The 23,493-nt window shown below is 36.6% G+C and overlaps 1 protein-coding gene and 1 pseudogene across 5 annotated transcripts in view; both read right to left on the bottom strand.

The window, feature by feature from the left end:
• The window catches only part of LOC149538889 (general transcription and DNA repair factor IIH subunit TFB2-like), a 189,645-nt gene that overhangs the window by 64,949 nt on the left and 101,203 nt on the right, over positions 1-23,493 (bottom strand). The gene's annotated exons all lie outside the window — the stretch shown is intronic.
• LOC149538890 (membrane-associated protein VIPP1, chloroplastic-like) lies at positions 19,882-20,650 on the bottom strand (annotated as a pseudogene).

Below are 23,493 nucleotides of genomic sequence, written 5' to 3'. Positions count from 1 at the left end.
AAGCGAAGAAACATTATTCTATTTATGGCAAGGAAATGTTTGCAATAATGCATGCCTTGGCAAAATTTCGTCAATATCTAGTCTGGAAAGTTCATAGTCAACAAAAATCATAATAGTCTACATTTCTTTAGGACCTAAATGACAGACAACAAAAATGGGTGAGTAAAACTCAAGCCTATGATTTCCACATAGAATATGTGAAAGGTGTTAATAATGGAGCAAGAAATGCCTTATCAAGATGACCCCACATCAACACTATTTCTAGTATTTTCGAAGATTGGAAAGATGAGATAGCTGACTATGCTAAAGATCAATTTGCAACTGAAGTGTTGGAAGGGAAGGTACCTAACGAAGATTTTAGAGTTTCAAATGCCATCATTTTGTACAAGGGGGGGATCTACTTGACTCCAATGTCCAAAATGAAGGAGATCATTGTGAAGGCATACTATGATAACCCATTAGCTAGATATCTAGGGTACTACAAAACATATAAACACACAAGAGAAAAATAATCATGGAAAGGGCTAAAAAGGGACATACAAAAATGTATGATTTGTCAAGAGAATAAGGCCAAACAATTACATCCCACAGGACTATTACAACCACTGCCTATTCCAAACCAAAAATGGGAAAGCATATCCATGGATTTTATAATAGGGATGCCTAATGAGAAAGATAGTATCTATGTAGTAGTGGATAGACTCACAAAGTTTTCTCATTTCTTCCCATTGTCTACCAAATATAAAGTCCCCAAATAGAAAAAATATTCTTCAAATAATTTTTTTGCCTCCATAGATTACCACAAAATATTATCAATGATAGAGACAATAAATTCCAATAAATTTTGACAAGAGCTATCCAAATTAACAATAACTTCCCTTACTCCTACTACCATTTATCAACCTCAAAACTATGGACAGACCGAGATTGTAAACAAATGGATAGAAGGATATCTAAGAAATTATGTCATGGGTTAACAGACAACATGGGCAGAATGGCTACACCTAGGGGAATGTTATAATTGCTGGGTGGATTTTTAGCAAATAACAATTTATGCAAATTCAATCGCAAAATAGGTAAACCAGCCATAATGTGAGACAAAGTCTCTCCTACCTTTAAGGGAAGGCTCCCCCTCTCACCGTTCCTTGGAACAACTTAAGGTAAGCAAGAAGTGAAGAGATGTGTTATAGGGTATTACGAATATTCTTTCCTCTTTATTTTAGGAAAGAATCCACTTACTTGCACAGAGGGTAATGGAAAAATTAGATCTCTTACACTACACTTCTATCTAAAAACTGGAAATAGTGATACTGATACCAAACACCAACTCATAGGCCGATTGAAAATGTACTGGTTTAGATCTACGTATAGTTTAATCTATTCTATAAGAAAAAACTCTACCATAGGAGCATGCAAACTTCTAGAATTAGAGAATTTCTAACTATTTGCATGAACTTGAAATAGTAAAATAAGCTACAGTCACATCTTCTTGTCCATATATTACCACAATTGCTCCCAAGCACAGCTTTGGCTCCAATTGCTTCTTAGATTCACTATGATCTATTTAAACCATAGTTTGAAAACTCGGACTTGGAGAGTACTCGACAAGCCCAACATTTCCAACTCGGAAAAAATCGACAACTTAGAAGGAACTAAAATTTAAAATCTCTTGAAGAAACATATTTGTTCTATAAAATTCAATTACAAAATGTATTAAATTAAAAATTGATATCTTGAAAGAGAAAATTCATGGTTTTATAGCAAAAAGAGCATGTGAAAAACACATTTCACTTGCATTTTACATACATCAACATTTTTACCCATAGATTTTTTGTGTCTATACAAATGCGAGAGTTAAACTTGCGAGTACTTGCCCAACAAAAACAATAGAGAGTACTCGACAACTTGGGGAGTACTTGGAGAGTTTAAAAGTATGATTTAAACATACAATAACAACATGAACAAAAAATAATAGAAACAAATCACAGTCACAATTCCAATTTGTTCTAAAGAAATTGTTTCTAGTCACAACTTAGAATGCAAATGCTTCTTTCTATTCATTTTTCTTTCAAATTTGCACTACACACAAATAGATATGCTTGCAAAAGTTTGGCAGAGCTTACTTGCATAATAAAAGATGATTTTCACAATGAGGGGGGACAATCCTATAGGAAAAGGAAGTGAGAAAAAGGAGAAAAAGGTAGGAGAAACTCAATCACCTCAACTCAGTCAAACTAGAAGATTTATTGGATTACATGTACTGAAGGTTCCTGTATCAAATTCCATGTAGTGTATCTTCGGCAACTAAAAAGGTGAAAATGCATAAAAACTAAAAGAAAAAGATCAAGAAAATTGAATCAATTTCAAAGATTGTCAACAAAAGCCTTACATTAGGCAATACAATCATGGACTATCACACGATTGAGAGTTCCTCTATTTCTTGCCACTGCATCGTCTTTGATAACCATGGTGGTGCGTCTTTTGATAGCCTCTTGATTCTCTGTGATGAATTGTTGGTTGTCATTTGAAAACTTGATGTAGTCAATCTTTGCTCATTCCGCAATTGTTGTAAATTTCCCTTTGTTAAAATTCACACGCTTCGGAGTTTCTGCCACTTTGAAAATCTTCTCAATGATGTCTGGATGTACACCTGGAACAACTTTCCCTTCAACATTTACAACTTTTTAAAAAATATTTTATAACAAATGCTTGGTGCATGCCCACATGAACTCAGGTTCCAAGGTTTCCATTTGGGAAAGTGGAGACTAAATGAATGTTGCTTCTTTCGACTCGAAGCATTTCTTCTTGACATAATATCTCAATTCTGACATATCTTGACTCGAAGAGCTTGCTGCAACATGAGGATTCTAAATAATAGAAACATCTTCCAACGGGATTGAATCCATGTGGGTTTCAAGATTCAAATAATAATGGTAGATCCATGGAGGGATAAGTGTTTAAAGTATGGATTAGATACTTATTGAACACTTTTGAAGGCTAGAGATGAATGGGACAGCTTGTATTTTGGGCAAAAATGACCAAAATTAGGTTTAGAATGTTGGATTACATGTAGGCAAAATGAGGCTTTAGTTTTGGATAGCCAAGAATGCAAATTGGAAGCATATGGGTATGTGCAAAATGAGGATTTTGGTATTCAAAAGTGTGAACTTTCACCAAAATCGGGTTTATGAGAGGTAATCACATGTGGTAAAAACTCATCATGTTTACTTATTGTAAATATGCAATTGGGTTTGTGAGATGTGATTGCATATGTAGGAATATGGAGTTTCAAAGAATTTGGATGATAGATTGAACAAGGAAGATGAAAGCATAGAAATATACTTGCATTCTTGAGGTAACATCTCCAACTTTTCTCCAAAAACAAACCAAATAATGGCAACAAAATATGTACAAAAACTAAAAACAAAAGAAAACCATACCACTTGCTTTGACACTCCAAAACTTCACTTTGCATGCAATTTCATTTTTGGGATGGAAAATGAAGGTTTGAAACTTATTTAATTACTTGATTCAAAAAACTAGGGCTGAATTTGAATAGATGGATAATAAAGAGCCAGAGAATGCAACAAATTAGCAAAACAAGGAAGAAATGCAAGCAAAATCAAATCCTCACACTCACTTAGAGAGCAATGAGCAAAATTTTGAAGAAGTTTGAATGAAGTTGTTCTCTTCAAAATTGTGTTCTCCAAGTATTTGCATGCAATGACCCAAAGTCTTTGAAAGATTCAAACCTTCACTTGAAATCAGGTTTAGAAGCAAATAATTGTGCAAGATCTTGCAAATGTAATTACAAATGCACTCTTAACTGTAGATCATACTTCTTGGAATAATTTCAATGTTTGAAAATGCATTTACAAGGCAAATCATGGTCTCCAAGGGCAATAGCATGTGCATGTAGTTGATGCAAATAACTTGAAAAACTTTTCCCTCCAATGTTTAATGCAAAATTGGGTTTAGAATTCCCTATTGCATCAACAGTTTTGGCTTTGGAGCAGCGAATTGCCATCTCAAGGGCCAAACATGTGTATTAAATATGCGAGGTAAATGCATATACTTCCTTCCTAAGGCCAAATTCAGTTCTCAGGAGGCTAATACATCTAAGGTTTTTGATGAAAACACATTCCTTCAAGGTAAATAGGGTTCTCCAAGGTTCTTAGCATGTTTTAAAATGTGCATTTGTATTGCTCGAGTTTAACCGCTTTCCCTTGGAGAGAAAAAAATGGACTCTTGGAGACTAAACACATGTCATGTATTTGTATGCAAAGTAAAAATGGGTTCCACAAATGCATTTACATGCAGCATTTGGAATGCAAGAGGAAAATCACACCACCCAAGGGCATTTGCATGTTTTAAATATGCAAAGGAAAGACGTGTTTGGGCATTTTTGGACTCCAATGGGAAAAACATGGTCTCCAAGTTGTCTAGCATGTGATACAAGCCAAAATTGCACTCTTCAAGAGAAAGTGTATGAAGGAAATGGTCAACACAAAAGCATGTAAATGTGAAATCGGGTTTAGAATACTCAAATGTAAGTTTTAAATATGTAAAGGCAAAGCATGAAAATCATCCATAGGAAATTGGATTCTTGCAAGGCATTTGCATGCTGCACTTTCATGTATAGTATTTACATGTAATGCATTTGCATGTATTTTGATTAAGACTTTGCCTCCAAGCCAAAATCGCACTCTCTAGGAGTGATTGCATGTTTTAAATATTCAATGCATTTACATATCCAAGCCAAATTCAAGTTCTCTAGATGCATTTACATGTAACTCATTGCAAATAATAGCATGTAATGAAGTTGCATCACTTAAGTTTTCTATTGAACACGTGTCTAATTGATTTATTGAGCAAATATCATTTAACGGGGTCAAAAATCATATTTACACTATATTTTACACATTATGTGCAAATATGTTTCAAAACGTAACATTTAACTTAAATGTTTTAAAATAAAACATTAAAATAAATCTTAACATTAGATTAGACTATAATGTGCATAAAGTCACTTGAGTGAAAAATTAAAAAGCAACTCAACATTAAATTATAACATAAACTACACTTTAATGACTTAAATCACTTAAGTAATAAAGTAACTTAGAGACATAACATAAAGTTATTTAAAGTTATATTTTTTAAAAAGTACAACTCAGCATTAGAATGTAAGGTCAATATTTTAAATATGCAATTGAACTTGGTGAACCCACATTTGAGGCACTTAAACCTTCATATCCTTTGACTGATAACTTCAATTAAGCACCAAGAGATATCGAATGGAAGGGAAAACTGAAAGAAAGAGATTGAAGGAAACAAAAAGACAAAAACAATCTAAACAAGCACTCAAAAATGCAAAAAGAGACTTTGAAGGCCATAAAAATCAAGCATAGGCTAACAAACTGAAAAATGGAAAAGACTTGATGAGAGCCTTCGGTAAAAGGATTCATCATATGAAATTGGCAATGATCGGTTGCTCAATCTTATCCAATCAAATAGTGAATTCTCTTAAAGAAACACAAAACTTAATTGAAAAAGTTTTATACTGTTACCTACATTTTGTAGTGACAAAATGGAGGACAACAATAATATCACATATCATATGTCCTTGGATGAGCCCATTCTAAGCATTATATGGGTAAGCTACTACATTCGGGGGACTAGTTATGTCCAAAAGAAGAGTACCTAGTGAACAAGAATTTATCCAAAGAAACAATGACATTATGAGAGTATTAAAAGAAAACTTGCATAGTGCATAAAACCAAGAAAAGCTCTATGTAGATATGAAGAGTCATTTGTGGAAGGAGACCTAGTGTTCTTATGTCTGAAATCGTATAAACAATCATTCATTAAGAAGAATGGGGCAGAGAAACTCAGGCTTTGATTCTATGGACCATACAAGGAAGTAAAAAGATTGGTGAGATAGCTTATGAGTTGGAACTTCCTAACAATAGCCGGATTCACAATGTATTCCATGTACCTTGCTCAAGAAAGTTTTGGGCCAACAAGTAGTACCATGTGTACAACTACCCCCACTCGATGATGAAGGGCAACTTATCTTGGAAACATAAATAAACCTTAATACTGGAGAAAAGACACTAAGGAATATAATCGTGAGAGAATTCCTAATTATGTGGAAAGGGTTACCCGATGAAGATGTCACTTGGAAAAGAGAAGTGCCTAAAATACTTGAGGACAAGCGTAATCGAGACAGGGAGACTAATAACCCTGAAATAAATCTCTTGTAAATAAAATTCTCCTATCACCAATCTTTCAAATTAAATATAAACTTATTCATAAATTATATTGAATAAATATTTTTTTCTTATTTATTTTATCCAAGAAAATTTACATTTCTACATATATAACAAAAGAAATAAATAGGCAAGAACCTACAACACAATGGTAACTTGTGAGCCTCTCATGTGGGAGGTCTTGAGTTCAAATTCGTTTAACACATAAAAAAAAATTAATTACAATAAATAACAATAACTAATCTAGGCTTCGGCCATTTACTGTTGAAAATAAATAAATAAATAAATTTAAAAAACAAAAGAAATAAATAATACATTATGTTTTAATTATTACGGACACATTATAAATGGTATACATATTTAATAGAAGAAATAACAACAAATATTAATCTTGAATATTTAATTAAAAGGAATCAAGGCCAGTGGCCATTGGTAACATACAGCTACACCTTTGGAGGATTTGTGGAATTGACACTCAAGAAGTTTCAACAATGAACTCTTACACACCATATATATATTTTCAGCCAAATTAATGAGTTGGGACAACATTAAAATACTTTAAATATATACTCATAACTTTTGAAAAAGAATAGATATCACAAATTACTTTTATGAGATTGATTATGGATTAACTAGACACGTTTTCCCCAATTTGTAGCTCAATCCAATTAGTAGAATAAGAGTAATTAAACTTTTACCAAAACTGCTACCATAAAAACCGGATTCTGACCAGTCTGCACTAAATTGATCATAACTTTATCGAATCATGATAAAATTAATCCAAACCAAAGCCACATTGAAGCTAACTCAAATACCTTTCCAAAACTATAAGTTACAGGTCTGTATCAATTCATATGTGCTCGTACCAATAAAAAGAACAGTCACATTTCTGAAAAAATAACTCATAGATTTATCATAAAACTCATAAAAATAAAATTCTCTTTATTTCAATTCTTCAAACTTCTCCAACCCTTACATTCTAAAAATCATGACCAAAACATAATATTTTAAAGCCTCTTCAAGTTCTATAACTAATTAATTACCCCTCATGACCATTCACTTTCTCCCTTACATCAACTTTACATATTGTCAACATTTTATGTCTATTTTATTACATATTTGCCAATTTTCATCTATCTTGACAATATGACTCTAAACATAATGAATGGACCTAATACATATCAAGTAGGATTAAATTAATCATTTTATATCAATAACCTTATTTTGATCATGTTCAAACAATATGACTCTAATAAAATAATTCTTAGATCTTCGTCCCATGTGTGCTCCTGCACCATACTCCGACTTTGAAACTTTTCCAAATCCTCTTGGAAACAGCCACAAAACAAAACAAAATTTTCATTTTAGCTGTGGATTTGTATTTCTCCTCTTTGAACCATCTTGTGGCTTGGCCTTTGAGCACCCAGAGCTGCCATGTCATTTTGAGTTTTACTATAGGCTTGCTTCCTCTTGGTAAACTAAAAACCATCTGTTGTCCATAGCTTGCCATCAACATCATAATGTGTTAAACCTTTGTTGTTGCATACAGCTGCAACTTTACCAAAAATACTTTCCAATGAAACTCACATTTGTTGTCAATATCTACATGCCAAATTTCCATGCTTGAAGAATACATTAATTATTGAGTCTTGTCTTGACCCACTACCAACTCTTCTATAGTCTCTTTTCCTGAGACAAAACCAGACTTCAGTAGGCGAACCTCTTCTTCATGCCATTCCTTTTGGCCTACCAAACTATCCTCTTTCTCCATGACCACATTCTTTATCATAGGGGTACTTTCTTGGACTGTACCCTTCTCACTACATAAAGGACATATCATTGTCCCAATCATTACTGAACTTTCAGCATATTCAAACTCTCTTTGGCTGTCCTTATCAACTTCTCTATCTTGTTCTTTTTTACTTCAAGAACATCTTCATTATGCAGAGATACTTGCCACTGGTGCATGCATCTTGAATTCACCTCTTACTTTTAGGATCCAACATGATCTAAATCAACATAACAACTATCAAAGGAAAACATAAACATAACATTTAAAGAACACTAAATATACATGATAGGTTCTTCTCAAGATGTACTCCAAACAACCTTAATCCACTTCACAAAATGCTTTCACAAAGGTTCATTCCCACTTATCAATCTAGTCTATAACTCCATTCATTTATCCTTCAAGATCAAACATCAATACAACATTCTATGCTCAGTCCCACAACTCAACTCGTCAGTACACTTCAGGATCTCATATCTTCACAATACACATTTAATTTGTCTTACCTTTCTGGAAAGGTATTCATACCTCCTGATGGAACTCTAATTTTAGAGTCTCCATTTAGGTAGTAAGTTTGGAGATTGATGAAGGATTGTCAAAGCATATCTTGGTATACATAAACCTATCTATTTCATAGAAAAGATTTCACTCTGCTCTCCTTACACTTAAAGCTGCTTCTCTGTTGAGGTCTGCATATGATGAATGTAAAAAAACTCATATGAACTGGAGTATTCTGGTTGCAAACATGACACATCAGATATAAAATCTGGAGCAAGAAAGGATTCAGAGCACGTGCCATCAATGAATATGGAGCATCACATCGTGAGGTATTATGGAGTCTAAAAGACTCAACTAAGTTATTAATGATGAGGAAATATCATATGCAGAAGAAGAATCTTTCCATGTCACACAGCAAGGGAGTGGAATACATATTGAGAAAAGATTCGATAGTGATTATTGTTCCAGGAAGTATTTTTGATAGGAAAAAATGCCTTTGATTACATAGTGGAAAGAGCAAATACTTAATATTAACCATGGTGGTGATTTATTATTGCTATTGGATATTGTAAAACAATGTGTGTGATTTATATGTGAAAATGACACCCACAGAATACTACATGCCACGTAATGATAAAGAAGTACATGGCATTTCTGCTGCGATCTCTTGTCCACTGGATTTTTGAACAATCAATTTCAGAATGGCTGTTGGTGTTTACCAGAAATTCACAAAAAAACTTTTTCCAAGTAGATGTTCGAGAAGTTGGGGGATACATAGACACAACAATATGAATTTTTGTTTCTCGCTCATACGATCAACGCATTCTTTACACAAAAAACAATAATGTCAAAAACCAAAATTTAGAGTTTACGGAAAAACATGAATGACGTCAAAAGTCCCTATGCATCATTGATTATCAAGAACTATGCTGTGCTTGAGCAAACGTGGTGAAATTTGTACATACTGGAGACAACCTTTTACACTGCACATTGTGAGAAATACAAATTAAATTTAACTCACAACTTAACCCTAAAACTTAAAAATTTTACTCGGCACTCACAATTGTCGAGTGCCAGTTTTGCTCGGCACTTGATGGTGCTGAGTGGCAGGTTGCTCGGCACTTGAAGAAAAGTGCTCGGCACAGGAAGGTGTCGAGTGCCAGAAATTACTCGACACTTGCTCGGCACTTGAAGGTGCCGAGTGACAGGCAACAGGTGCCGAGTGAACTCGGCACAAAGAGGAGCTCGGCAGCAAATGCCGAGTATGCTCGGCTCACAAAGGAGATGCTCGGCAACAATAGATGCCGGTGAGCCCGGCTCCAACTGAGAAATTATAACTTAAGAGATTTCAACATGAATGCATTCACCATTAAAACCAGAGAGCCAAAGCTTTAAGCTTTCAAACAAATTTCTCAAATGCCACATACAAGGGAAGATCAATAGATTCAAGTATGCTTGCTTGCTTTCTATTCAATCTTTCACTAAACTATTACAAAATCTGGGAGCATTCGGCTTCAACCAGAAAAACCTAAAATAACCCTAAACTGATAATACTTCAAACTTCAATAAACTTTTAAACCTGCAACTCTAATGGCTACATACAATGGTGCCTGGAGCAATCACTGCTTCAACAGGACAAATCCAAAAAACAAACTTACAGAGTGAACAAGGAACCACGTGCAACTGCAGGCACAAACTTCCTTCCTTCTTCCTTCTCTGCTCAGCTCTGCAACTTCTCTTTGATCTGCTTGATCTCACTTGATGAATGAATGAATGTAGAAACATTCTTTTTGTCATATTCTTCCTTTCCCTCTCAACGTTCAAATTTCAAACTCTCACCTACCAAAATGAATGCCTGTTGTCCATGAATGCCTACGATGACTTGACAATGTAGATGGGCGTGGGGCTCGAGGACAAACAGCTGGCTCTTGATGTTAATTTCCAACACTCCCCCTTTGTCCTGAGACCCACAAACAAGGATCACTGCTGATCCAAATCAACTACACCAAGACTCTGTCTTAGGTGCACAAAAGTTCCAATGCCTAATGGCTTGGTGAAAATATCTGCTAGCTGCTGCTCTGACTTGCAAAATTCATTTTGAAATCCCCATTCTCCACCAACTCTCTGATGAAGTGATATCTGATCTCTATATGTTTGTTTCTCCCATGGAAGACTGGATTCTTGGACAATGCAATAGAAGAGATGTTGTCACAATAAATTGTGCTTCCATCCTCTTGCCTTTCATTCAAATCTGTCAAGATCCTCCTTAGCCAAATTGCTTGACATGCTGTTGCATTTGCTGCTATGTATTCAGCCTCTGCTGTAGATTGAGCAACAACAGGTTGCTTCTTGGATGCCCATGAAATTGCACCCGATCCCATATGAAACACGTATCCGGAAGTGCTCTTCCTATCATCTAAACTTCCAGCCCAATCACTATCAGTATAACCTACCAACTTGAAATCATCATTTGCAGTATACAAAATTCCAAATTCCTTGGTACCTTTCACATACCTTAGGATCCTCTTTCCCGCTTGCCAATGGGAATCCCTTGGTGTTTCCATAAATCTGGAAATCAAACTTACTGCATGCATTAGGTCTGGCCGAGTTGCAGTCAAATACATTAGACTTCTATCCATACTCTTGTATAGTGTTGGATCCACTCTCTTGCTAGAGTCTTCCTTGCTCAACTTTAGACCTATTGATGTTGGTGTGGGGGCCGCCTTACTATTCTGCATATTAAATCTCTCCAAGATCTGCTCTGCATATTTTTCTTGAGAGATGAAGATGTCATCATGCATTTGTTTTACTTCTATGCCTAGAAAGTATTTCAAGAGACCTAGGTCTGTCATTTCAAATTCACCTTTCATGACCTCTTGGAACTCACCAATTAGAGTCTTCATTTCTAGTAAAAATTAAGTCATCTACATACAAGACAACAATCAATACATTACCATCTGCTGCCTTGATGTAAAGAGTAGGCTCACCATTGCTTTTGCTAAAGCCCTTGCTCATCAGATATGAGTCAATCCTACTGTACCATGCCCTTGGAGCTTGCTTGAGCCCATAAAGAGCTCTCTTCAATCTATATACTTTATGTTCTTCACCTGCAACTTCATAACCAGGTGGCTTCTCCACATACACTTCTTCTTTCAATACACCATTAAGGAAGGCGGACTTCACATCCATTTGAAATACCTTCCACTTGTGTTGGGCTGCAATTGCTATGATAGCACGCATGATTTCCATTCTTGCAATCGGGGCATAGGTCTCATCATAATCTCTACCATATTGCTGTTTGTAGCCCTTGACTACCAGCCTTGCCTTATGCCTATCAATCTTGCCTTCAGCATTGCATTTGGTCTTATAGACCCATTTCACTCCAATCACTTACTTCTTGAGAGGCAATTCAGTTAGCTCCCATGTCTCATTCCTTTCTATAGCATCTATTTCCTCATCCATGGCATTACACCATTTCTTCTCCTTAATAGCTTCCTCAAAATATATTGGATCACTATGAGAAAATAATGCAAAATTAACACTCATCATAATCTTCATACCTTTCATCTTGGTATATCTCCCTAAGACTCTTGGTCTTTCTTGGTAACAGGGAGGAGAGTGTGGGATTAGAATCTTCATTGCTGCTGCATTGCCGACTAGCTCGGTCTTCACTGGTACTCGGCACTGACACTCGGTCATGCCTAGAGGAGCTCGGCAATGTCTGAACCTGCTTGCCTTTTCTTCTATTTGCTCCTTGTTCTTGCTGTTCGTCAGCATCTTCTTCACTCATAATTGGCACTTTACTTGAAGTGCTTGATGACTCATCAATTGAACCATACCAAGACTGATTTTCAAGAAATTTCACATCTCTTGAAAGCATCATCTTATTGTTCAATGGGTCATACAATCTGTATGCCTTTAATTATGGGCTGTACCCTGTGAAAATGCATTTCACACCTTTGTCATCCAATTTCTGCCTTTGCTCTTTAGGCACATGTGCATATGCTACACATCCAAACACTCTTAAGTGTTCAACTGTCCATCTTATTCGTGACCATGCTTCCATTGGAATTCTTTCATGGACTGCCTTTGTAGGACACCTATTAATTAGGTAAACTATTGTTGCCACAGCCTCTCCCCAAAATTTAGTTGGGATACCTTTCTCTTTCATCATGCTCCTTGCCATTTCAACAATGGTCCTGTTCTTTCTTTCAGCCACTCCATTCTGCTGTGGTGTATAGCTGGTTGTGAGCTCTTTCCTAATGCCATGTTTCCTACAAAAATTTACAAAAGAATTGGAGGTATACTCCCCTCCTCTATCTGATCTTAGGACCTTGATATAATGTCCACATTCTCTTTCAGCCCGGGCTTTAAATTCTACAAATTTATCAAATGCTTCAGATTTGTTCTTTAAGAAATACACCCATGTCCTACGACTGAAATCATCAATGAATATCATAAAATAGGTACTCCCCCCAATGGAAGTAACTTGCATAGGACCGACTAGGTCAGTATGAACTAACTCTAATGGATATCTAGCCCTCCTAGAATTTCCAAAATTAAAGGGAAGCCTATGTTGCTTACCCAAAATACAAACCTCACACTTGTCACATGAATTTCCTATTCGTGGCAAACCTTCTACCATTCTTTTATTTGATAGTAAATTTAAACCAGCATAGCCAAAATGACCATACCTAAGGTGCCATAGCCGTGAGGGGTCTTCAATCACACTCTTTAGAGCTGATTGTGTGGGAGGTGCAGCACAAACTTGAGATGAGAAACATGTCTCAATCCTCAAGGGAAACATTCTATTCTTGGTCATTTGAACTGCTGCAAGTAGGTTCTTGCTCCCATCCTTTTCTTGAATGACACACATGTCATTCTCCATCAGCACTTTGTATCCATTTTGAATGAGCTGACCAATGCTCATCAAATTGTGCTTCATACTAGGGGCAAAATACACATTTTGTATTTCCCTTTTCTCACCTTTCTTGGTGCGGACCATAATAGATCCTTTGTCCACAACTGGTAGGGTTCCATTGTTACCCATTTTAATCTCTGATTTGAAACTCTTGTCAATGAATGAAAACAAAGTTTCATTACCACTCATGTGGTTGCTACATCCACTATCAAGGTATCAAACCTCAAGGCTTCCTTCTTCACCAACATTACACATGATGAAGGCAGTGTTTTCACTTCCCATATTCACGTCAGCCACATTTGCTTGTCCTGACTGATCTTTCTGCTTCTTCCAGCATTCATTTGCATAATGCCCATATTTATGACAATAGTATCATTCTACATTACTCTTATTTGAGTTGTAGTTTTTCTTACTTCCTCTTGAAGTATTTTGTGAGCTACTTGCTCCATCTGCTCTTCTTGAGCTTTCTGCTGCAGCATTCCTTTGTCCTCCATTACCTCGGCCTCTGCCTCTGGAGTTTCTGCCTAAGCCATTTCTTCCTCTCCCCCTTCCTCTTGGATTTGACTGAGCCTTGAATGCTTGCTCTTGGGAAGTAGAAGAAGTAGATCTATTAATCCTATGCTCATGGGTTTGAAGAGAACCCATCAACTCATCCATTGTCAAAACAGTGAGGTCTTTTGCCTCTTCTATTGTCATGACCAAATGGTCATATTTATGAGGTAAACTCCTTAGTATCTTTTCCACTATCCTTTGTTCTTGATAGTCTTCTCCATTTGACTTCAATTGGTTAATCACATTGGAGGTCCTTGAACTGAAGTCTGCAACTGATTCATTCTCCTTCATCTGAAGGTTCTCAAATTCCCTCCTTATGTTTTTTAGCTTTACAGTACGAACTTTATCAGTTCCCTTGAAGTTTGTCTCAAGGATATCCCATGCTTCCTTTGCATAATTTGCTGCTGCAATCTTTGGGAATACTGTCTCTATCATTGCTGCTTCAATAAGACTTAATGCCTTAGCATCTGCAGCATACTGAATTGGATCAGTCACATCATTGAATCCATTTACTACAAACTCCCACAAATCATTTGCAACCATAATGGTCTTCATCTTCTTTGCAAATGTATCATAATTCTGTCCATTAAATGATGGTGGCTGCTGCCATATCTTTCCTGCATCTCCTGCCATGATAAATATCCCAAGAAAACAAATGCCCTAACTCACTTTGGATGTGGGGCCTCAAAGCTTTGATACCATGTGAGAAATACAAATTAAATTTAACTCACAACTTAACCCTAAAACTTAAAAATTTTACTCGGCACTCACAATTGCCGAGTGCCAGTTTTGCTCGGCACTTGATGGTGCCGAGTGGCAAGTTGCTCGGCACTTGAAGAAAAGTGCTCGGCATAGGAAGGTGCCGAGTGCCAGAAATTACTCGGCACTTGAAGGTGCCAAGTGATAGGCAACAGGTGCCGAGTGAACTCGGCACAAAGAGGAGCTCGGCAGCAAATGCCGAGTATGCTCGGCTCACAAAGGAGATGCTCGGCAACAATAGATGCCGAGTGAGCTCGGCTCCAACTGAGAAATTATAACTTAAGAGATTTCAACGTGAATTCACCATTAAAACCAGAGAGCTAAAGCTTTAAGCTTTCAAACAAATTTCTCAAATGCCACATACAAGGGAAGATCAATAGATTCAAGTATGCTTGCTTGCTTTCTATTCAATCTTTCACTAAACTATTACAAAATCTAGGAGCATTCGGCTTCAACCAGAAAAACCTAAAATAACACTAAACTGATAATACTTCAAACTTCAATAAACTTTTAAACCTGCAACTCTAATGGCTGCATACAATGGTGCCTGGAGCAATCACTACTTCAAAAGGACAAATCCAAACAACAAACTTACAGAGTGAACAAGGAACCATGTGCAACTGCAGGCACAAACTTCCTTTCTTCTTCCTTCTCTGCTCAGCTCTGCAACTTCTCTTTGATCTGCTTGATCTCACTTGATGAATGAATGAATGTAGAAACATTCTTTTTGTCATATTCTTCCTTTCCCTCTCAAAGTTCAAATTTCAAACTCTCACCTACCAAAAATGAATGTCTGTCGTCCATGAATGCCTGCGGTGACCTGACAGGGTAGATGGGCGTGGGGCTCGAGGACAAACAACTGGCTCTTGACATTAATTTCCAACATGCACAGAGCCAAAAAGGTTGAAGACAGATTGCCGCCAACAGAGAGAGGGTGACCAGAGTTCAAGGATATTCACCGGAAGAGAAGCGTAAATACTTTCCCAGTCAGCTACTATTTTCCGCCATGGATTCCTCGCCTGGTCAATATTATGCTGATGAATCAATATTAATGAAAGACAATCGCTCCATGAGAAACCATTGACAAAGAGAATAATATGTATAATCGATATTTTGGGTTATGGGGACTAATATAAAATTATGTTTATCAATAATTATTATAACAAACCTTTACTTTGTTTAAAGGGACGTGACCTTTAATATTGAAAATTCGTGCTCTCTTTTGAATAAAACATAAATGAGGGAAATATTAAAAAACAAGACATATTAGACATTGAACAATCATTCACAAGAAGAAGTATTTTATATTATTTTGCATTAAGGGATAAGGAGTAAATTCAATTATCTTATTTTAATAATACTCTTTGTTTTTAAAAATTATGTAAGCAATTTTAATGTCAGATAAGTGGACATGGTCATTTAGCATTTTAAATTTCAATCATCACAGATATTTAGAAATATATGATTGTTTCTGTATCTGTGTAGTTTGTCTCCCTATCAGAGGAGTTAAAATTCAATCTCGACTAATTTAAGATTGCATAATGTTTGGCATGTTGCATCTTGATTATTAAACTTTCAATAGTTCAAGTGCATAAGAACTTTATAAAGTTGTATGTGAAAATTCACGAAGTTGACTCTATTGCCTGAATGAGCAGAGGCACTAGTCTTTTTATTATTGAAGTCAAAAAATCTATAACATCTTTCTTGCAAACCTCAAATCCATTATTAAAACTTTATACAATTCAAACACTCAACATTCAATTTTATTTTAATCGAGTTCAAGGACTTTGCCACTTGGAGAACTCCAAAATTTAAATTCGCTTTAGAAAAGCTTTGAACCAAGTGATCAGGTTTAAGGAGAAGGTTTGCTGGCTTAGGTTTAGCAGAGCTTGAAGTGCAGGGGAATCAAGGTGATTCTCATTCGTTGGTCAGAAGTGATTGCGGAATCCTATCGAAGAAGTCGGTTTTGGGAATCAACACCTCCTTCCACAATATATTACTCACACAAATCATCTTCCCTTCATAGGCCTGCATACACTAAATTAATATTATTAAACATCACATTAACAAATAATCAATCAATCTTGAAAACATAGTCTTCAATTACACAAAGATTCACAAATTTTGAACAAGGAGTTTTTTCTTAAATCCAACTGTTGATTTTTGGTGCAATTTGGCCCCCAAAAACATATCCAAAATTTAGAAAAATCCAACAGTGGAATACAAATTTATCGAGGTTTTCGGAGGGATCGCTTTGCAACCAAGGGTACGGGGCCTGCAACTTGCCCTAGGTACTAGAATGAATAGTCTGGAGGAATTACAGAGTGGGGGTTGTAATGTGTACCTCGTCTCCAAGTAGTATTTCATAGGAAATATTGCCTACAAAAAATAAAACTCCTCTTAACTCACAAAGCTTTCAAAAACGTTTGTGCAGGCTTTGAGGAACGAACCAGTGATCCATGATGGAGCAAAATTTGAAGAGCGGGGCAAGGAATTGGTGATTCCAGTCGAGAAGGAAGTACAGGTAAGAATTCCTTCACTCTTTCATATGTCCTTGTTCCTAATTCTCAAATGAACAAAGCAATAAAGAATGAAATTGTTAGGCTTAGAGACACCGCCATTTTTCTAGCCACCCAAGATATAAAAAAAATCCCTGTCAGAATGTACTTCAATGAATGGCTGCAAAACTAGTGGTCAAGAAAACTAAGGTTCAAGTTTTCGTTTTGTAGAATGATTCAAAGCGGACTCTTTTTTAATTCTTTTTGAAGACCCCAAATCCCAAAAAGTGTGGTGGAGAGACAACTCTCAAGAATTGGTAACTGGACATTTCGTGCTATCTCATGGCCTCCCAATGCAGTTAATGATGAAATCATGGCCCTCTCAAAACCACGGTGGGTGATAGTTGGGAAAATCCTATTTTTTCTTTAGAAATTCATTCCTCAAGCGTTGGAACCTATTGGCAAAGTCATTAGAATTGATAAATTGCCCATTTTGCTGACACATAGATGCTAAGGTTTTGATAGCCATCGATCCAGGTAAAGACCTCCCTAATGATATTTCCTTCCTTATTCAAGGTAATAGTTACAGTTGTCTTCTTTCATTGTTGGGAGGTGTCAATTCTTGTTTCCTCTACAGGAAAGATTGTCACATTCGGAAGAATTGCCCGCTCATTCTTAATATTAAACCAGTCATGAACTCGGTCAGCTACAATGACCTGAGAGCCATGAAACGGAAAACCAAATATGTTGTTAAAAATAGAAGGGATCCACCTAATGTGCTCCTTGCATTGAATGTTGAAACTCATAAGGTTTTGGGGAAACTCTGTTTGGAGTTGGATGCCCTGCAAGCCTCTTTCAAACCCCTAACCGAGAATGTTTTGCCATCCTTTGCCCAAGATTCTTTTAACCTTACCATGCTTCATCCTTCCCCGAAATCCATTGGGCTGTCGCTAGGGAAATCTAAGCACAAGACGATGAATGCCCAATAAATTGTGTTGGAGAAAATCAAGAAAAGATCAGGGCATAGATTCAGAACGGAATCCAATTGCTACCCAGTCTTACCTCCTCCAACAGAAGTAGATGCTCTCTGTGAAGGGAAAGACTCTAGAAGCAATCTCCCTACCTTTGTTAGGGATGAACAAAGTAAACCTAAAGAGTTGCCCAAAAGTGATGGGCTAGTCACCATCGTAGACTCATACGAGCTGGAGGATAAACTCAATGACTTTGATTTGGTAGTGATTCTGGCTCGTGAAGACCCTTGTATGACCCTGACCCTTGAGCAGAATAGGAGGAAGTTAGCTTTTGAGATTAGAACTTTGAGTGAAAATGACAAGGAAGATCAGGTTATGGAAGATAATGAGGAAGAAAAACAGAATCCCAACGGATTTGCATGGATGAGGAGGAGGAGAATTTTGTGTTTAACGCAAAGAAAAGGGAATGGAAGCCTAGGAGGAAATCAAAGGATAAAACTGAGGAAGTAAATCCAAGAGATAAGTTGCTGAAGGAAGGAGAACGAGGGGTTAGTAGAAAGAGAGGAAGACCATCTATGCCTTACACCATGAGCAAGCATTCTAAATCTCTAAAAGTTCACTTGCCTAAATGTTTCAAGAGGTTTAAATCTTCTAAAGGTAAAACTACCCATCCACCCATTAATTAATGGCCAAACACCTCTATTGCAATGTTAGGGATCTAAAAACCCCGAATAGGAAATATTTGATAAAAAGTCTAATCAGAACACATAAGGACTTAAACTTTTCAGCAAATACAAGTAATCTGATTTCATAGTTTCGAGGGCTATCTTGACCTCCTGCAAGTCATCAAAATTCCAATCTCTTCCCGCTTCTCTTGGAATCCCCCTATAGAGCTCCTCAACCAACTCATGGGTCCTATCATAGTGTACTAAAGATGCCACAACCATATCCACTAAGCCTTCACTAATTTTGTAAGGCATGTATTTCATTATCTCCTTGCTGAAACTGCTCAATGTCTTGTAGTGTCATCCCTAGTTGTTCCTCATAATTCATGTTCTAAGTATCATGAAAATAGGGTTCATGATGCCAAGATCCCAAACTACTATTACTTTGAGTGTAAACTGCTTCATTATTCTACTTGATAAGGCTCACCTCCAAGTCTCCAACGAAGAAAACTGTGCCTTGTGTAACATCTACTATGTGATCTTGAGAAGGCTGCGCATCTCTGTTGGTTGTTGGCTTTTCTGTTTCAAGATAATTTTGATCTACCGAAATTTCTTCGTACACTATTATGTGCTATTCCCTTGCAAAAAGATCCTGGGCCAACTCTAGATACTTTCGTTTTGCCATATCAGTCATATTTAGTTGCTCAAGATAAAAATCCATATAATCATTGAATGATACGTCATTCTGAATTCGGTTGGGGAGTCTTTGATAATCCTTATAGATATTGAGGATTTCAATTTTTACAACGGAATCTGAATTTTGGGTTGACGATTCGTGTGGCTTCATAGTAGCTTTCTTGAAATTACCCAATTCCTTTTTTTTTCTTTGAAGATCATTCAATTCACTTTCAGTTTCCAAATCTCTGAAGAAATAAGATGACCTTGAGCTCACCCAATTCCTATGTTTTTCTTTGAAGATCATTCAGTTCACTTTCAATTTCCAAATCTCTGAAGAGCTAAGATGACCTTGAGCTCACAGGTGATTGACCTGCTAGTAGTTCTTGTCTTTTAGGGGCTCTAGTAATATCTTTCCTCAAACTTGTAAGGTCATCATCGACAGAAGAACTTTCCAACAGTGCAAACTTTCCTTCAAGGTTGCCAGCGTTCAATTGATTAAGAGCATCTACCTTAGATTCCGGTGCCATTACCTTTTCCTCCATCTTTTCAAAAACAACAAGAGCACTACTTGTATTGACAGTGCCCAACATCTCATTTACTTTCTGCGCAGTCTTTGCAAACTGTGCTCGTGCTTTCAATGTATCTTTCTTCAACTTAACCTCTTGTGTTTTGCTCTCCAATAGCCTTGTACTTGATATAAGCTTTTCAGCAACACCCTTTTGTTGGTCGAGTTGACTCTTCAAGGCATTTGAATTGTCCTCCAAGGCTTTACAATGGACCAAAGCCTCACGTGCAAGATTTTCATCTCCTTTCTCTAATGCAAGTTTGGCTCGACGATACCAATTGTCTACAGATCGCTTTCCAATTTTATATGTGTTCTCCAACTGTTTTTGAGATGCTAAAACCTGTGCAGAAGCTTGACGCATCTTTGTCAAATCAGTGTTCATTTCTTCAACAATCTGGTCCAAAATCTTTTCGGGGTCCTCTACACTGCTTAGTATTGCATTTGCATGACTTTACAAGGCTGACAACGCACTCAAAGATGTTCATTTGAAAACGTTCCCAACCACTTTGGAAATCTTGGGCTGTTGGCAACCTAAGTGTCACTCATTTTAATTCCAGTCCCATCAGCACGTTTTGCAATCCATAAAACTATCAACAATGCAATCAGATAGCGTGAAAGTGATGACTGTTTTGGCTTGCGGCTTGTTTTACTGACTTCACAGTTGAGCAAGAAATAAAACTATCTTTCTGGACCTTTATCATCGAATTACGAACATGTATTGTCTTGGGTGGCAACGTTTTGTAACTATCGTCCTGCATATGGCACTATTTAAGTTCAAGCAATTACCAACCACTTGTTTCAAACATGTCTCTGTTTGACTATTCCCGACATGCAGAAATAAGACTTATGGATAGGTGTCGACAAGTGTTGAAGCCAATCCAGAAAGAACACACAGAGAACCTCAACGTATACTGACGCTTTCCCTTGCACAGATATAAATTTAGAATTTCGTCGAGAATTTGATCGCCACGCACTAAAGATGTTCACTACATCCAACTCGACTTATCTGCAACGGTGTGCATTACTAAGTTGCCTTCCCAAAATGTGTCAATGCGTCCACGTTATCGTGTCTACCCATCGTCTTCCTTGGTTCGAACTAAACCTGGTAAGTCACATCTCTGCCAAGATACCATGCATTACATTGTCGTATGTCTACAATCAATAATTGTTTTGCTTATACTGCCACGTATTTTATGAGATACAAATGGCCGTTTCATTAACCTATTGGTTCAATTCACACCTTACTCCATTTCTAGGTAGCGTCTAGCATCTCTGCAACCAAGATAGCAGCAGGTTAAAATGACAATCTATTTCAGCCTAACAAAGATTTGATGAAATAAGACTAGTGTCTGAGGTTCACACTTCCTCCTGATGTCTAAGTGAGATAAAATTCTTGTGTAGCTTATTTCTCCTAATGATTATCATATTAGGTAGACCAAATTCCCGTAATGTTCAAGATTTAATCTTTGTTATTCCCAATGGCTTAATGAAACTCATTTTATGCTTATCCCTGCAATTCTGCGTCATCACGCATTGAAACATTAGACTTGATTACTCCAAACTCATTAAAATTTGTGGTCTCCTTAAACTGCAAAGATGAAATTATTCACTGCAATGATCCTTTCCTCATTCATTTGTTGAACATAGGATGACATTTGGTGAACACCGAAAATTCAGTTGTGTTCTGTAACAGGACTAGCTACTATTCCTGTGTATGGGCTTGAAAGTTCCAACGGATAACAATCATTTACCTCCAATTCTGTTCACCCAAGCAAAACCTCTAGAATATTATTGGTGATCTGCACAATCTCCACCTCTTGTGCGTGCGTATTCAATAAATCTGGAACTCTGAATATGGAGTGGGTATTCAAAGAATTTGGGACTCTAGATATGAAATGGCCACACCGACATGCAAAAGATCTTCAGCCAATATAGATTGTCCTGATATCTTGCAGTGAATATGACTTGTTTCTCCTTTGCGCAATGTTCTTCAATAATTTATTTGCCAACATGTAGCTTGCAGTTTTATCTTTATCTTCAACCCCATGATTCAAAGTCTACACTACAGATGTTGTAGTAGAAAATGTAGAACTCCTAAATTATTCGAGCTTCAACTTTCTGCAGTATTCTTTTCTAAAGCCGCCTCCAGCTTAAAATAATATTCTCCGGTTTATAGAAAATATCATGATTTCAGTATTGCCTTTGAACTTTCAATATAGATGAGCCCAATTAATTCTCTCAAGATTCTTAAGTTACGACATTAAGATGTCAGGGTCTTGTTCCACACATTCATCAAGGAGCTATCGATTATCTCCACACCTCGCCAAGATACTACACAAAAATAGAAATACTCTGCACCTCGTAACTCCTTGTTTTGAGTGGGAATAACCTCCTCTTTGCAGATAACTCCCAATTATACAAGGTTAACTCTACTTCCAACACTAATTTGGCAATGACGACATGAACAATAATCAGCAATGGCTCAAAAAAGTAGAAGAATACAATCGACAATTTTAGAGTAACCAGATGAATGTTTATCCTTTCCAAAACTGATTATAAACTCCCAAGACAACTCCAGTTAGATATTTCTAATAACCTTCCAGTAATGTATCCTTTGAAACGTATGCAATACATTTAGAATGAAATATTGAATTTACCCCATAGGATGGCAGAAAAAATGGCTCTAATACCACTATAATGACCTGAACCAGCAAGGCTATAAAATTTACCAGCACGGTATTAAGATGACCAATATTTTACTATCTCGAACCATCCTTTTCCCTCCTTGTTAACTCTCAGAATCATAAATATACCTAGTTGCTTATAAATAACCAGTAAATGTGAATCTCATAACAATCACCCAAATAGAATTTGTCTAACTCGTTATTGGAGCTGATTTTCAGAATGATATTAAGGATTCAAAAGTAGGAACATACATTAAAAACCAAGTACTAAACCAGTAACCTTTCCATAATTCTAAAGTACGTTATTGCATTAAATAACAACAATACAATAACCAACTACTTCTAGATAACTCATAAGATGTTATTGTATTATACAACAGCAATACAATAACCAACAACTATAAATCCAATCTTAAACACAATTCTACAGTCAGATTGGAAAACTAAAGAGAAGAACCTGTAAGCACAACTGAGACACCTGAAATGATATCTCCCCTGACAATGGGTTTTCATCCATTGCTTGCCTACACGAGGGGCTACATCCTCACACTAGCTTTCTGAAAACTCTCACAAGAGAGAACTAGAAATCTAAATAGTAAATCAAGCATACCGAATGAAAGGGTCTCTTCTCCTTTTATTCTCAC

The sequence above is a fragment of the Cupressus sempervirens genome, chromosome 9 (genome assembly GCF_028749045.1).
Source record: "Cupressus sempervirens isolate cs-2001-9-10 chromosome 9, ASM2874904v1, whole genome shotgun sequence".
NCBI lineage: Eukaryota > Viridiplantae > Streptophyta > Pinopsida > Cupressales > Cupressaceae > Cupressus > Cupressus sempervirens.
Note: the sequence above shows the minus strand (reverse complement) of the source record. Positions and strands in the feature narration are given on the sequence as shown.